The 14,523-nt window shown below is 46.1% G+C and overlaps 1 protein-coding gene across 1 annotated transcript in view; it reads left to right on the forward strand.

Annotated features, from left to right (window-relative positions):
• The first annotated feature begins 7,336 nt into the window (after positions 1 to 7,336).
• Positions 7,337 to 14,523, forward strand: part of ABHD2 (abhydrolase domain containing 2, acylglycerol lipase) — a 94,521-nt gene continuing 87,334 nt past the window's right edge. Inside the window, exon 1 of the mRNA XM_032836927.1 lies at positions 7,337 to 7,469. The gene's annotated coding sequence lies outside the window, so the exon portion shown is untranslated. The remainder of the gene's footprint in view (positions 7,470 to 14,523) is intronic.

Consider the following 14,523-nt stretch of genomic DNA (forward strand, 5'->3'; position numbering starts at 1 on the left):
CAACACAACCTCAAAAAAAGGAGAACAAAGTTGGAGAACTCACAATTACCATTTTTTAAAAAAACTTACCGTAAAGACTACAGTAATCATGACAGTGTAACGTGAGACATATAGATCAGAGAACTAGATCTAAGAGCCCAGAAGGAAACTGTACATCTCTGGCCAACTGATTTTTGACAAGTGTGACATTCAATGGGAAAGAAAAAAGTATTTTTCAGTAAATGGTGCGGGGCAATTGGACATCACAAGCACAAGAATGAATCTGGGCATCTTGCTTACAGGACACAAAAATTAACTCAAAATAGGCATAGACCTAAATGTAAGAGCTAACACTAGAAAACTCTTAGAAGAAAATACAGGAGTAAATCCCTGTGGATCTTGGATTAGGAAAAGCTTGCTTCAATTTGATAACAGAAGCACAAACAAATAGGTAAGCTGGACTTCGTCAAAATGAAAAACTTCTGTGTTTCCAAGGATACCATTAATATGAAAAGAAATTTCACAGAATGGGAGCAAGTATCTGATCATATATCTGATAAAGGACTTGTATCTATAATATATAAAGAACACTTACAACTCAATTAAAAAGAAAGGAATAAGATATGAATACGTGCTACAATGTGAATGAATCTTGAAAACATTTTAAGGGAAAGAAACCAGTCATAAAAGACCACATCGTGTATGAGGCCATCTACATGACACATCCAGAATAGGCCAGCCTATCAAGACAGAAAGTAGATAGTGGATTGTCTAGACCTGGTGGAGGTTGCTTTTGGGGGAAATGGGGAGTGATTTCTAGTGGACAAGGGGATTCCTTTTGGGGGGATAAAAATGTTTTAAAATTGATTGTGGTATAGTTGCACACTCTAAATATATGAAAAACCATTGAATTGCACACATCAAATAGGAAAATTGTATTACATGTTAATTATATCCCAGTAAATCTGTTAAAAAAATAATGACAATATCAATAGTTATCACTCACAGAGCACAAACAATATACCATGTAATGTGATTAAGCATTTCACACACATTATGTCATTTTCCAACATTATGAGATGGGCATTATTTTCTTTACACTATAAAGGAAGAAATTGAGACTCATAAAGTCTCAGTTCACTTCCCCTGAGAGAACACAGCCAATGAATACCTCAGGCTGGAATACCCCATGTCCTTCAATTGCTTCTTTTTTTTTTTAAGATTTATTTATTTATTTATTTGAGAGAGAGAGGGAATGAGGGAGACAGAGCATGAGAGGAGAGAGGTCAGCGGGAGAAGCAGACTCCCTGCTGAGCAGGGAGCCTGATGTGGGACTCGATCCGGGGACTCCAGGATCATGACCTGAGCCAAAGGCAGTTGCTTAACCAACTGAGCCACCCAGGCACTCCCCTTCAATTGCTTTTTATGGTTAGGAAGAAGATGAACCTAACTGTCTTCCATTTCATTCAACAAATGTTACTGACCATCTACTATGAGCTGGGACTCATGTTTTTGAAAGCAGGTTGAGATGTATCACAGGTGATCCCAAGCAAAAGCTTAACATTTCTTACTGTGGTGGAATGTACCTTATATAAAGTTTACCCTCTCACCCACTTTTAAATGTACAACCAGTGATATTAAGCACATTCATGTTGCTATACAAGCATCACCACCCTCCAACGCCAGAACTTCATCCTGCAAAACAGAAGCTCTGTACCCTTTAAATAACAACCCATTACTCCCTGCCCCCATCCCTGGTAGTCACTATTCTATTTTCTGTCCCCATGAATGTGACTCTCCTGTAAGTGGAATCATGCAACATTTGTCCTTCTGTAACTGGCTTATTTTACTTAGCATAATGTCTTCAAGGTTCACTCCTGGTGGAGCATGGGTCAGAATTTTCTTTTTATGGCTGGACAATTCCCCATTGTGTACCTGTGCTACGCTTGGTTTATCGATCCATCCATCAATGGACAGTTGGGTTGCTTCCTCCTTTTGGCTATTGTGGATAATGCTGCCATGAGTGTGGGTATCCAAATATCTGTTTGAATCAAGTACCATGGGGAAGAACATTCTTAAAATTTAATAGTTGTGAAATTATTTTCATGTAAAGTAGAATAAAATCTAGCCAGCACATCAAGCCCGTAATATCACAGACATTATTGGTTAGGTGTGCAGGGTTTCTCAAGCTCAGCATGACTGACATTTGGGGCCAGAAAATTCTTTGTTGTGGGGCTATCCTGTTCAGCAACACCCTTGGCTTCTAACCTACTAAATGTTAGTGTCACTATTTTCAGTTGTGACAACGAAAAAGCACCTCCAGATATTGCCAATGTCCTGGGGTTGTGGATGAACTTGCCCCCAGTTGAGAACCACTGATTTAGTATGAAGCACAAGAAGGCATTTAAAAAGTGGGCAAGGGACACCTGGGTGGCTCAGTCGTTAAGCATCTGCCTTTGGCTCAGGTCATGATCTCAGGGTCCTGAGATTGAGTCCTGCATGGGGCTCCTTTCTCGGCAGGGAGCCTGCTTCTCCCTCTCCCTCTGCCTGCCACTCTTCCTGCTTATGCTCTCTCTCTCTGTCTGTCAAATAAATAAATAAAATCTTAAAAAAATAAATAAAAAGTGGGTGAGTTTAATGAAACTGTTAATAATAACCAGGTAGTAGAGAGAGAGGTTCAAAATTAGGAAGAATACATACAGATACCTGAAGCAGGCCATACACTGTGCTAGGATGTCCAACTACTCAGGCAGCTGAGATGAAGCCATGAACTCAGATGAAGGCATTGACTGCCATCCACCACCAGCCCTATTCACCTTTTCATCTTCTCTCTTGCTGATTCCCCACTTGGACTCTGCTCCAGACAAAACATCTTGTATTTTTCCACTTAGAGACTTCTGTTCCTGTTGTTCTCACCTCTCCCTACCCCAACTTTAAGGCCCAGTTCAAATCTCCAAGAATCTGAATCAGGAGAAATTGTTCCCTCCTCTGCTTAATGGTTCACAGTGTTGATTAGGCTCTGTTGCTTACTGCTTAGTCTTTTTGGTATCTCTTCACTACGTATTTGTCCTATATTGAGATGGGACTTTGGTTTATTGTTCCGTCTATCTCATTAGTACTGTGGGTCCTGTGCAGTAAAAATATTTGCTCTCTTGTTAATTCTGGGTACGGAGAAACAAAATAGGGATCTCTGGTAGGATGTAAACAGCTTTAAAATAGCTCAATAATATGAACGAGGCAGGAAAGGGTGTACGATATACTTATTTAATGCACAAGTTTTATTGACTCCTTTTGAGTTGATAGCATGAGGAACTCAATCTTTATGACTGTAATTAAGGATGACGTCAAGAAGAGGAATGCATGGTGATTAGGAAGTCATCTTGAGCCAAACACCTGTCTGATACCCTGTATCTGATTATAAGGCTGGAACAGCTTTTCACTGTGTGTGTGTGAGTGCATTTTATGAGCATTTTCAGTGCTGGGCCCTGTGTATGTAAGTACTGCCATATCATTTATCATCTAAACTGAGAACAGTTGACATGAAAGGGAGGCACTATTAAAAATTTTCCAGGGCAGTTGGCATAAACCAAGACACTCCCCAGCGAAAAACAACCTTATGCATTTATTTATTTATTTATTTATTTATTTATTTATTTATTTATTTATTTTTACAGAGAGCTTCCCATGTAGGTTTAAGGAAGCAGCCTAAAACATAAACTAGCTATTCATCGCTGTTTTAAACAGGAAGTGGGAAGCTTTTTCCGATAACAAACCAAGCCAAACTCTGGAATTTCATCATAGTTTGCCCTCACGCAACTATTGCATACAGGGACTTAGAACTTCTAAACAAATTTCATCTCCATTATCAATGAGAAGCTAGCCAGGAAGTCTGGCCATGGACAACTCTGACCTCCCTTCCTAGACTTTACACAGGCAGCACTGGGTGGAAAAAGAAAGTAACAATCTTTGACTCCTGGTGCTCTCAGACCCTCCAAGAAATTTCATGAGTTTCCAGGCTGTGGTTTTTAGCACTGTTTTGTCAGCCACATCCTTCCCCACTTTCCTCTCACTGATTATAGTGATGAGGTCTAGTCTCAGAAACCTTAACTCAGTCCTGGGAACCCTCTTTTGGCAAGGATATTCTAAAGGAAAAGTTTCACCCACTGGTAGATATTGCTAGTAAAAAATAAACCTGCTGGTCAGACACCAGTGGCTCAGTCGGTTGAGTGTCTGACTCTTGGTTTTGGCTCAGGTCATGATCTCGGGGTCGTGGGATGGAGCCCCTCCTCTGCTCCACGCTCAGTGGGGAGTCTGCTTGAGAGTCTCTCTCTCCCTCTCCCCACACTGGCACATGCATGTTCACACGCACTGTTTCTCAAATAAATAAATAACATTTTAAAAAATAATAATAATCCTGGGCACCTGGGTGGTTCAGTTGGTTGGGCGTCTGACTCTTGATTTCCGTTCAGGTCATGATCTCACGGTTGTGAGATGAAGCCCCACTTCGGGCTCTGTGCTCACCTCGGAGTCTGCTTGGGATTCTCTTGTTTTCCTTCTGTCCTTCCAACTCATGGGCTCTCTCTCTCTGTAAAATAAATAAAATCTTAAAAAAAAAAAATCCTGCCTGTGTTGGGGGATGGATAAATGGGAACTTTCTATACTTTCTACCCAATTTTGCTGTGTGAATCTAAAACTATTTATCTATTTTCTTTAAGCTACTTAAATAATCTCTACACCCAATGTAGGGCTTGACTCATGACCCCGAGATCGAGTTGCATGCTTTTCCAACTGAGCCAGCCAGGCGCCTTGAATCTAAAACTATTTAAAAAAATAAAGTGTAGGAACGCCTGGGTGGCTCAGTTGTTAAACGTCTGCCTTCGGCTCAGGACATGATCTCAGGGTCCTGGGATCGAGCCCTGTATTGGGCTCCCTGCTTGGCAGGAGGCCTGCTTCTCCCTCTCCCGCTCCCCTGCTTGTGTTCCCTCTCTCGCTGTCTCTGTCAAATAAATAAATAAAATCTTGAAAGAAAGAAAGAAAGAAAGAAAGGGAGGAGGAAGAAAGAGTATATGAAAACAAACCCTGAATTCTGTGATCCCCACTTCTGAGTGATCCCCATTTCTGAGGGACTTTAAAATGATCACCTTAGAGAAACATTCTTAAGTGGGCTCATTCTGTGCATCTTTTTTTTTAAGGGGGAGGGGCACATAGGGAGAACCGGGGAGACAATTTTAAGCAGGCTCCATGCCCAGCGCAGAGCCAGATCTCATGACCCTGAGATCATGACCTGAGCTGAAATCAGGAATCTGAAGCTTAACTCATTGAGCCTCCCAGGCGACTCTGCTGTGCACTTTTTTGAGCCTTTGTGATGCAATTGTGTTTTAGAATAACTTTTTGGAACTCTTGGCTGAAGCTGTGCCCCTGACATGGGAAAAAAAAAATTCATCCGGTAGAGCACTCTACTCTTAACAGCTGCTTTCTGTGGCTCTGAATCAAGCCGGAGAAATCTTCCTAAATCTCGGGACCCACTTCAACGCCTTGCTGGACCGTAGGAGACGTCTCTGTCTTCTTTAGCAAACACCAGCAGGAGCAGAACTGTGTTGGGCCAGTTTCCCCAGCACATGTGCAGACATGGTATGACCACCAAGCAGTACTATTTAAAGACAGGAGAACTGGGAAAATGGAGCAGAAACAAATGTGCCTTCATGCGCATGTGTGTGTGCCCACACATGCGTGCGTACACACACAACTGGCCACAGATCTAAAGTTCTTTTCTGGTAGCCCAAGCTGTATTAATGCAAGAGTCAGAACCCTAGGGGGTCCTACTGAGGTGCGACTTTTTTTTCCTTTTTTTTTTTTTTTTTTTTTGGTAAGGTGGCAACTGACTGAAAAATACAGCATTGGCGAAGGATTCTTTCTTCTCCTTCTTCCTGGAACACCTTGGGTGTGGGTTCTCTCAAAGGGAGACCCAAAGGGTCTGGGGCTAAATTCTGGCCAAAGAGGCTATTTCTGTTCACACTCTAGGACTCCCACACCTTCAGACGGGGGATGGGCTTCAGGAGTCCCTGAAAGATTTTATGCGGTGGTTTCTGGCTCAGTGCTGATCAGCCTTCATAGGATTACTTGGGCACCCTCTGTGAAACTTGAGCCTTTGGACACTTGGAAGGCTAAACAGGAGGAGGAAAGTTCCATTTTTCCCTGTCATAATCCTGAAATGGGCTGGAAAAAATTTAACATTGCTGCAAATACCACTTCCCTTCTCTCGATAAATGCTGCTCCCCCGTCTCATCTCCCGCTCTCTATCCCCCAGCCCTCAGGTGCGGTGATAGGGTGGCCCTGTCCACCTTTAAAAGTGGGTTGCATTTCAAGTCAGTCAACTGTTCTATTCTTGACAAAGCACGTGCCAAAAGCAGTTTCAGGCTCATAGAATTTTAGAACTGAGCCGAGTTCCATGGACCCATGGAGGTGAGTGGGTGGGAACCAGTCTTGATTAAACGCCTGCTGAGTGCCAGGCACTGGTAGTGATTATCAGGTTTATTTAATCTCCTTGTCAACTACTATTGTTACTCCCGGTAGCCAAAGAAATCAGGGTGCATGCGGAAAGATTAAGCGACTTCCTCGAGACCACGCAACCAGCAGGAGTCAACAGCAGGTCTGACTCTAAAGGCTACTTTCCTCCTGGCGGCCTCCCACTGCGTTAGGGTCATCTTGAGGGCTGGAAGGGCGGTGGGACAGCGACAGGTCCACACTGCGCCGGCATGTCCCCATCACCCTAACCCAGCTGGAAGGAGCCAGAGGCTCCTGTCTCCACATCCCTTCCTCTCCATGCGGCTCGGTGACTCACGAGCCTCCCTCCTCTGTCTCGGTCACGACCGGTGCTGTGCGCTCTATCCTGGGCTACAGGTGAGTTAGTGGGTCGGCCTGGACCCGGCGGACTCCACAGCTGAACCACCTAGCCGGGCTCCCCCTCTCTCAATTTCACAAGACACCTGACCTTACCCAGCCCCCAAACCAAGCTCGCAGTCACAATTGCCTCCCTCTCCGCACCCCGCCCGGATCCACATCGAACAAGACCCATCCTTTAGTCCTCCTCACTTTTCCCCGCCCCCTCCGGGCCAGCCTTATCCAATAGAGATTCAGCCCACGGGCTAAAGACGTCAAAGGTAACCAACTGTGGAGGACTTCTTCCCCGAGGGTTCCGCCTCCATTCTGAGGAGCAGTTCCGTTGACCAATGGGCTGCCCGCTGGGTGCAGTGAGCTCACGGGGCTGGCAGAGCAGCGGCTGGGCCGTCCAATGAGAGGGCGGGTTCCGTGTCGGGGGCGTGGCAGAAGCCGTCGTCAGGGGCGTGGCGGCAGTTGCTTGGGCGGGGCCGGTAGCGGCGGGAGCTGCACTGGCCAGGGGTTCCGGCTGCATTTCCATGAGCGCCGCCGGCAGCCGCGGAGCTGCAGGAACCCGGCTGGGGGCAAGCTGGCCCGCGGTCAACCACGCGCAGGTAAAGCCACGGTCGAGCGAACTCCGCTAAGCCGGGATCGCGGCCGGTATCCGTCGCGCCAGACCCCTGAGCCCCGAGGTCCCCGTCGTGGCTCGGCCCATCGCGCCGCTGCCTGCGCCTCTGATTCTCCGGGGCCTGTCACCTGGCGCCGCAGGGGTCCCGAGGGTCGGCTCGCCCAGTGGCTGGGAGGGAGGCAGTCCGGACCTCAGCGGGTGGGATACGCCTTTCTGAAAGCCCTTTGTCCCCTCCTACCGCGGCTTCCGAGGATGGGGACCTCCCTGATTGCGGCCTCCCTGCCGGCCATCCCTCCATCGGTGCTCACTCTTGGGACCTCTGGGGTCTGGGGAGGAGGTCTGCCGACCCAGGCCTGGTGATGGAGGTCTGGGATCCGCAGCTGGAAGGAGAGGGCCCAGGGGCCTGATTACAGCTCCGGGCATCCCGGGGGCCTCTGCGTTTCAGGGTTCCAGGGGCTCACCAAGGACCGATGGGTTCAAGTTGTAAGGAGGCAGCTTTCGACCCAGTCCGAGGCGCATTTACTGAGCTTGGCCCCGCGCCAAGCACTGTTCTAGGCGCTTCGTGGGCTTTACCCACAGAGAGCTGTCCAGCAGTGCAAGCGGCTGCCTGTCCGGGGAGGCAGCCGGTGCCTCGACCTTGGAAGCGTCCAGGCAGAGGCCAGATGACAGCCACCTGTCAGGGATGCTTCCAAAAGACTCTCAAAGGAGGGCTCCATGACCCACCTGTAAGGCCCTTCTCCATTCGCAGATGCATTCTGGGTGACCTTTAATGCCTAGCTTGAGAGGGCTTTTTCTGGGGGTCTGTTAGTTGGGAACTAGGTGTTGAGTTCACCATAATGCATTTTGTGGTCTTAACTCTGAAGAGTGGGTGTCAGCAAAGAGAATGGAGTATACCAAGAAGATAAGGTTTATTTAGCCATCATGAAACTCTGTAATTAGAACTACCTTGGACTGCATCAATCTCCCCCAATCTTAATCTCCCCCAATTCCTCTCTTTTGGTTGCCACCCCCCCACCCCTTCAGTGGGTCAGTTTCACCTGCATTCCAGTAACCAGATCCAAGGGCAGGTTCCAAGAACAGGCTCAAGAGAGGGGCCTGGGAGACTGTAGGTTTGGCACAGTTCATGTTGTCTGCTCCCGGAGCTTTTCCAGGGCCATTTCGTTACAACCGCATTAAGTCGAGTCCAAAGAAGAAACCATACAGTACCCCTTTCATTACTCCCTGGCATTTGCCTGAATGGAGAGGACACAGTAATCTTCTGAAGGTCAGGAGGCAAAGAAAGAGTGTAAACATAACTTGCTGCTTGTTTCAGGATGAATTAGACAGAAGCAGACCAGGTCATAGACTGTGGATGGTCAGCATGGACTTGGGGTGTTTTAGAGCTCATGATCCCTTAGTTAAGAGCTTACCTAATCTGTCTTTTCAAGGCACAGGTGAGGAAACTAAGGCCCACAGGGGTCCCAGGGCTGACTGGTCATCGCAGAGCCATGACTAAGGGATAATCAGTTGACCCTGGATTTAGCCAGGGCATGACTTGTATTTTACTTGCTCTCTTGGTAGTTAGATTCTAGGGGAGTCCAGAGAGTTTAGGAGCACAGATTTTGGGGCGAGTGCCCAGAACAGAATCCTAGCCTTACTTCTTATAAGCTGTAACCTTGGGCAAGTTAGTTAACCTCTCCATTGCCTCTGTTTCCTCACCTATCAAACAGGAATGATGATGGTACTGAGATTGGAAGGTTGTTTTGAGGATTGCATGAGTTACTGTATCTGAAGCATTTAGAACAGTGCCATGTACATAGTAGCCACTATCGATTTGCCAAATACGATGTTCTGTTGCCTTTTTATGCACCCCCCCCATATCTACCATGCAGTATTTTCTATCAGGAACTAATTTTTTTTTCCTGTCTCCTGCCCCCAGTTCATTAAACATATTCCAGATTTCAGTGTCGCATAAACGCCTGTGGGGTTTTCTAAGTCACACTGCACTTTAAAAAAAGGTTTCTTTTATTGAATCATGCCATCCCTTCTCTCTGTTGTCCTCTCCTTGTAATCACGCTGCTTTGAGACGACAAATCTCTTTTATTCTCTTTAAAAAGAGGGAAAGAAATCCTTCAAAGTGATAAAGTCCGTGATAATACCAGTCTTCCCAGCATCCTTCCAAATTCTCAGTTCCCTCTGTTTGGCTCTCTTGTCCATTTGTCCGTGTGATGCAGCTTGATTATAAATGGATGAACATTTTTAGATTAAGATTTCATGAGCCACTGTATTAAGTGCTTTTTGGAAGTTCAAGGATCGTGTGTCAAATGCGTTTAAGCAAGTTACTTAGTCATTCGAGCAGGGGGAGCACCGGTAGCGCGGTGTTCCTGGCAGGAACACAAGTGTGTGACTGATTTCTGCTGGTAATGTAGCTTCTTCACCGGTTTTCCTGTTCTCTTCTTGAGCTTGAAATGAACGAGATGGCAAGTACAATGGAACAGCTTTTTCTTTCTCTGTAGTTGGAAAAGTTCCCTTTCTCTTCTTTCTTCCTTTCAGCTTCATTTCCTTTATCGTCTTCACAGTTTGGATAAACACCTTCTCTCGGTTTGCCAGCCAGTTCCCTTTTAATTGGAAGATACCCATCACCTGTATTTGCCGGCAGGCATTCGGTCACCTTTGGTTTTTCCTTCTCGGTTTTTATGAGTTTTCTAGGATGAACCAAAGATTGTCAGAGTCATGGATTGGCACCTTCTTGAGAATTGATTCTGAGCTTTGGGGTTTTGTTTCCCGGCATTCTATAGAGCTCAGCCATCTTAGAATAATTGTTTTAGGTTCTTTGTGTGTTACTATGGGCCCCTTTCTCTCCACCGCACTTTCTTTTCCATAACATCTTAGGGAAAGGCTTCTCGTTTGCCATTATTCCTTTATTCTTCCATGTAAATCTTTCTCCTGGTCATCTGCAGCAAAGCCCGCAAAGAGTCTAGTGGTTCCCCTGTGCCCAGAACACGAGACAAGTTCTTTGGTCCTACGGAAGACAGAGGTAGAGTCTGCTTTTTCTTTTTCTTTTTTTTTTCTTTTTTTTCCCTTAAATCCTGGTTCTTTGAGAAACCCTAGCCGGAAGACTTCCAAAGTAATAGAATTTCACGTGGCAGAATTTTGGCTAGATCTCCTGCTAACAGTATCCTGGTGTTTATTACAATGTGGGTTTTGGATACTCCTTGACCAATTTGAGCATGTGGCTGACTAGACCATGAGGTGTGGAAGCCTTCCTGCTCCCTTTTGGACTAAACTGTCCCCAGGAACAGAGCCCTAGGGGCTCGGTCTGCCTCTGGATGTGGTCTGGCTTGAGAATTTTGTATAGCAGCTTTCTACGTTCCAACTTTGTTGGCCATGCATGGACACTTTTAACCCCTGTGCTGCTGTTTTTGTGTTGACACTGTGTGCATGCTGACATCCTCTCCCCACAGGATCGTTTTTCTTTTTCTTTTTTTTTTAAATTTATTTTATTTTAAAGATTTTATTTATTTATTTGACAGAGATCACAAGTAGGCAGAGAGGCAGGCAGAGACAGAGAGGGGGAAGCAGGCTCCCCGCTGAGCAGAGAGCCCAATGTGGGGCTCGATCCCAGGACCCTGGGATCATGACCAGAGCTGAAGGCAGAGGCTTTAACCCACCGAGCCACCCAGGCGCCCCAGGATTGTTTTTCATATCTGCATATTTATTTTTGTTGTCTTGGTTCCAGGGCATCATGTTTTTTGGATTAAACATTTTCATTTTATAAAATGGCTGGCGTGGCCCAATGGTCAGGCCTGTTTGTTATCGGTGAAGCTTGGGCACTAGACCCCGCTGCAAGGCCCCCTTGCCCAATCTTGTGTGATTGTGAAGTAGCAAACAGGTAAGGAGCTTACTAGAGAACTGGAACATCGATACCCTTGGATATGCCGTGTTTCTGATTTTTCTTTTGTTGCTTTTAAGCAGAGGTTCATTAAGTTCAACAAACGGAGCATCTGGTGTGTGCCCGGAAACCAGCTGTGTGTTCTGTTTCTGCATAAGGACTGTTTTGTTTTTCCTTTACATTGAACACATTTTTTAATATTTTTCATTCGAATTTTAAAAAGTGAGTAGTGCACTTATACAATGAGCAAAAATAGTCAAAAGGCACCAAAGGCGAGCCAGTAAACACATCTCCGTCCAGCCCTGACTCCTGTTGCCTACTTCTGTTCCTTAAGAGGCGACCAGGGATACTGATTTCTTCATCCTCCAGGGGTGTCCCACACGTCCATTAGCAAGTTCATCACCATTATCCCCTTCGTGGTAGCATACTATACATGCTATTTGGAAGCTTGCTTTTTCTTTTCACTTAGTATTTCTTGGCAGTATGGAAAGAGAGCTCTCCGTTGTCGTTTTTACTATTTTTTTTTTTTATGAAGGTGGACTATTTTAGATGTCTCCTTTCCGTTTCTAAGGCTGCAAAGAGCCAGTCTTAACTCAGGCAGTGTGGAGATCCTAAAGCATCTTGTGGATATTTAGGGGCAAACTGTGTTTCTTCTCTACATCCCATCACTCTAAGCCTAAGAGGAGGCCAGGTGAGGTGGAGTGCTTCCCTTAAAGGTCATCCTGGGAGGGAGAGTGGAAGCATTGGAGAGTGAGGAGCAGTGGGCCTTGGGCCCTGCCCCTTGCTCTCTGTTCAGAATGTGCTGGAATTTCCAGGAAAGCTTGCTGTGTTTTCTCTGGTCTCCGGAGAAGGTTCCTGGCCTTTCTGATACACATTTCAGCACCTCTGTCACATCCAGCCCTGGCTCCTCACCGCGGTGCTGGCTCTGCTGTTCCTGGTCCTAGAGCATCAGGAAGGAAGCCTGCCCCTCACCGCCGGCCTGGCCTTCCCATTGGGGTAGCTTTGTTCAGTGCTCAAACTTTTTCTCTAGGAAAAACGAGCTCTCTCACCTGTGCCTTGGGGGAGCATCCTTCCTAAACCAACATTTGTGAATGTCATTTTGGTTGTTCATAGGAATGTTTCCCAGATTCTCTCAACCACTTTACCATTTCCAAGGTCTGAACCTGATAGGGCCTGGCCAAGCTTTCTCCAATGGTGACTTGAAGAAGAGAGTTCCGGGTTCTTCATATGTGAATCTTCTATCGCTGCACTTGTGTGTTCCATAACTGCACGGAATTAAGCATGGTCTTGTGGTCTTCTGTGGCTCCCAGATCTTCCCTGTTGTTCTGTTTCCCTCTTTTCTTCAAATGTGCCTTAATCCTCATTGTGCTTTCATTTACCTCCGAGTCTAATTTAAAATCACCTTGAAATTGAACTGAACAGCCAAGGTCTTCGTCAGCCAGTCTAATCTGGAGTCATTGCTGGTCTTTGCTCAGTGCTGGGCGTCCACAAGATCAACCAGTTGTACCATAGATACTGTGCTTTGTGATAGGAGAGGGAGGTGGCCTTATCAGTTATGCCTTCTCTAGTCTCCCAGGGGGTAAAAGAGAGAGAAGTTTTGAAAATCACCCCATCTGTGCACTATCAGTCCAAACATGTATTCGTATACTGTTCCCTTAGTCATGTCAGAGCATAAAAAACAAAGCAGGAAGTCCAACATAGGATTGCTAAATTTTCATCTTTTCAGAGATAGAAATAAAAAAGCCTTGTCATCTCCATGTTGCACTGAGGAGGGCCCTCTCTCTCTCTTTTTATTTATTTGTTTGTTTGTTTTTATAAGATTTTATTTATTTTAGAGAGAGGGAGAATGAGGAGGAGCAGAGAGAGAGGGACCAGCAGAGGAGCCCAGCATGTGGCTGGATCTCATGACCCTGAGATCATGACCTGAGCTGAAATCAAGTCAGGTGTTTAACCGACTGAGCCACCCAGGGGCCCCTTGTTTGTTTATTTTTAAGTAAGTTCTGCGCCCAACGTGGAGCTTGAACTCAGGACCTCAAGAGTCAACACACTCCACTGACTGAGCCAGCCAGCTGCCCCTGTTGTTAAAAGAAACTTTATTTTATTTTTAAATATTTTATTTATTTATTTGACAGAGATCACAAGTAGGCAGAGAGGCAGGCAGAGAGAGAGAAGGAAGAGAGCTCCCCACTGAGCAGAGAGCCCGACGCGGGGCTCGATCCCAGGACCCTGGGATCATGACCTGAGCTGAAGGCAGAGGCTTTAACCCACTGAGCCACCCAGGCGCTCCTTAAAAGAAATTTTAACATCAAAAATACGGGAAGGTTCGTGTCCCAGGATAAAGAACCACCTTTTAAACAAAACAGATTTAGACCGATCAAAAGGTTGAGCTGGTGGGGATGGAATCATGGCATTGGGTTGGGGGGGCCGGGATGCTGAAGAAGAGGGTTCTGTTCAAGGAGGTTTCTACTTTTTCAGTTTCCTTAAGCAGTGCTGGCTGCCCCCTTGCTGGGACACCCAGCCATTCGGGCAGCCCAGCTGGCCTAGTTGCAGCATGGTTTGGTGTGGGTTTGTGCCCAGTGTTTCAGGCAGTGTAGACTACTCCGTGTTGATCTTGATCTGCAGTTGTAGCACCTTAGGGCGACTTGAGCCAGTGCACTGTGGGGTCTTGATTTGTTCATGTCTAAGGTGCCACGTTAGGGTTATTAAGAACAAGGAGAGCAGGAGGCTGGGACCGGACCCCCACCACTCATTGGAATTGAGACCCTCCAGTGTATTTATACACCGGTCTTTTGAAGCATTCTTAAACTTATTAAATTCTCAATTTACTACATCAGGTGGTGGCTCATGTTGTTTCCGAGATAGATTGTGACTTCTCTTCCATGTCCCCATGGCACTCTTTGCTCTGCTCTACCGCACCATTCCATCCCAAGTCAAGGATATTTCCCAGAGATCCCTTGGGTTCTCCTTAAATTAAGAACATTTGGACTTTTCAGTTTCATGTTAACACTAATTGGGAATATTTCAGAAGTCTGTCCCAGATCACTGGGATAACCTCATTATGGCTGGGTCCAACCACACGGCCTCCGTGTGTGGGAATTTCTCACGAGTTGGAACCAGGTCACCTGCTACAGAGAAGAGGACAGAAGGACTTAGCATGGGGAGGAGGAGT

Source organism: Lontra canadensis, unplaced genomic scaffold (genome assembly GCF_010015895.1).
Source record: "Lontra canadensis isolate GAN:19392208 unplaced genomic scaffold, GSC_riverotter_1.0 scaffold94, whole genome shotgun sequence".
Taxonomy (NCBI): Eukaryota; Metazoa; Chordata; class Mammalia; order Carnivora; family Mustelidae; genus Lontra; species Lontra canadensis.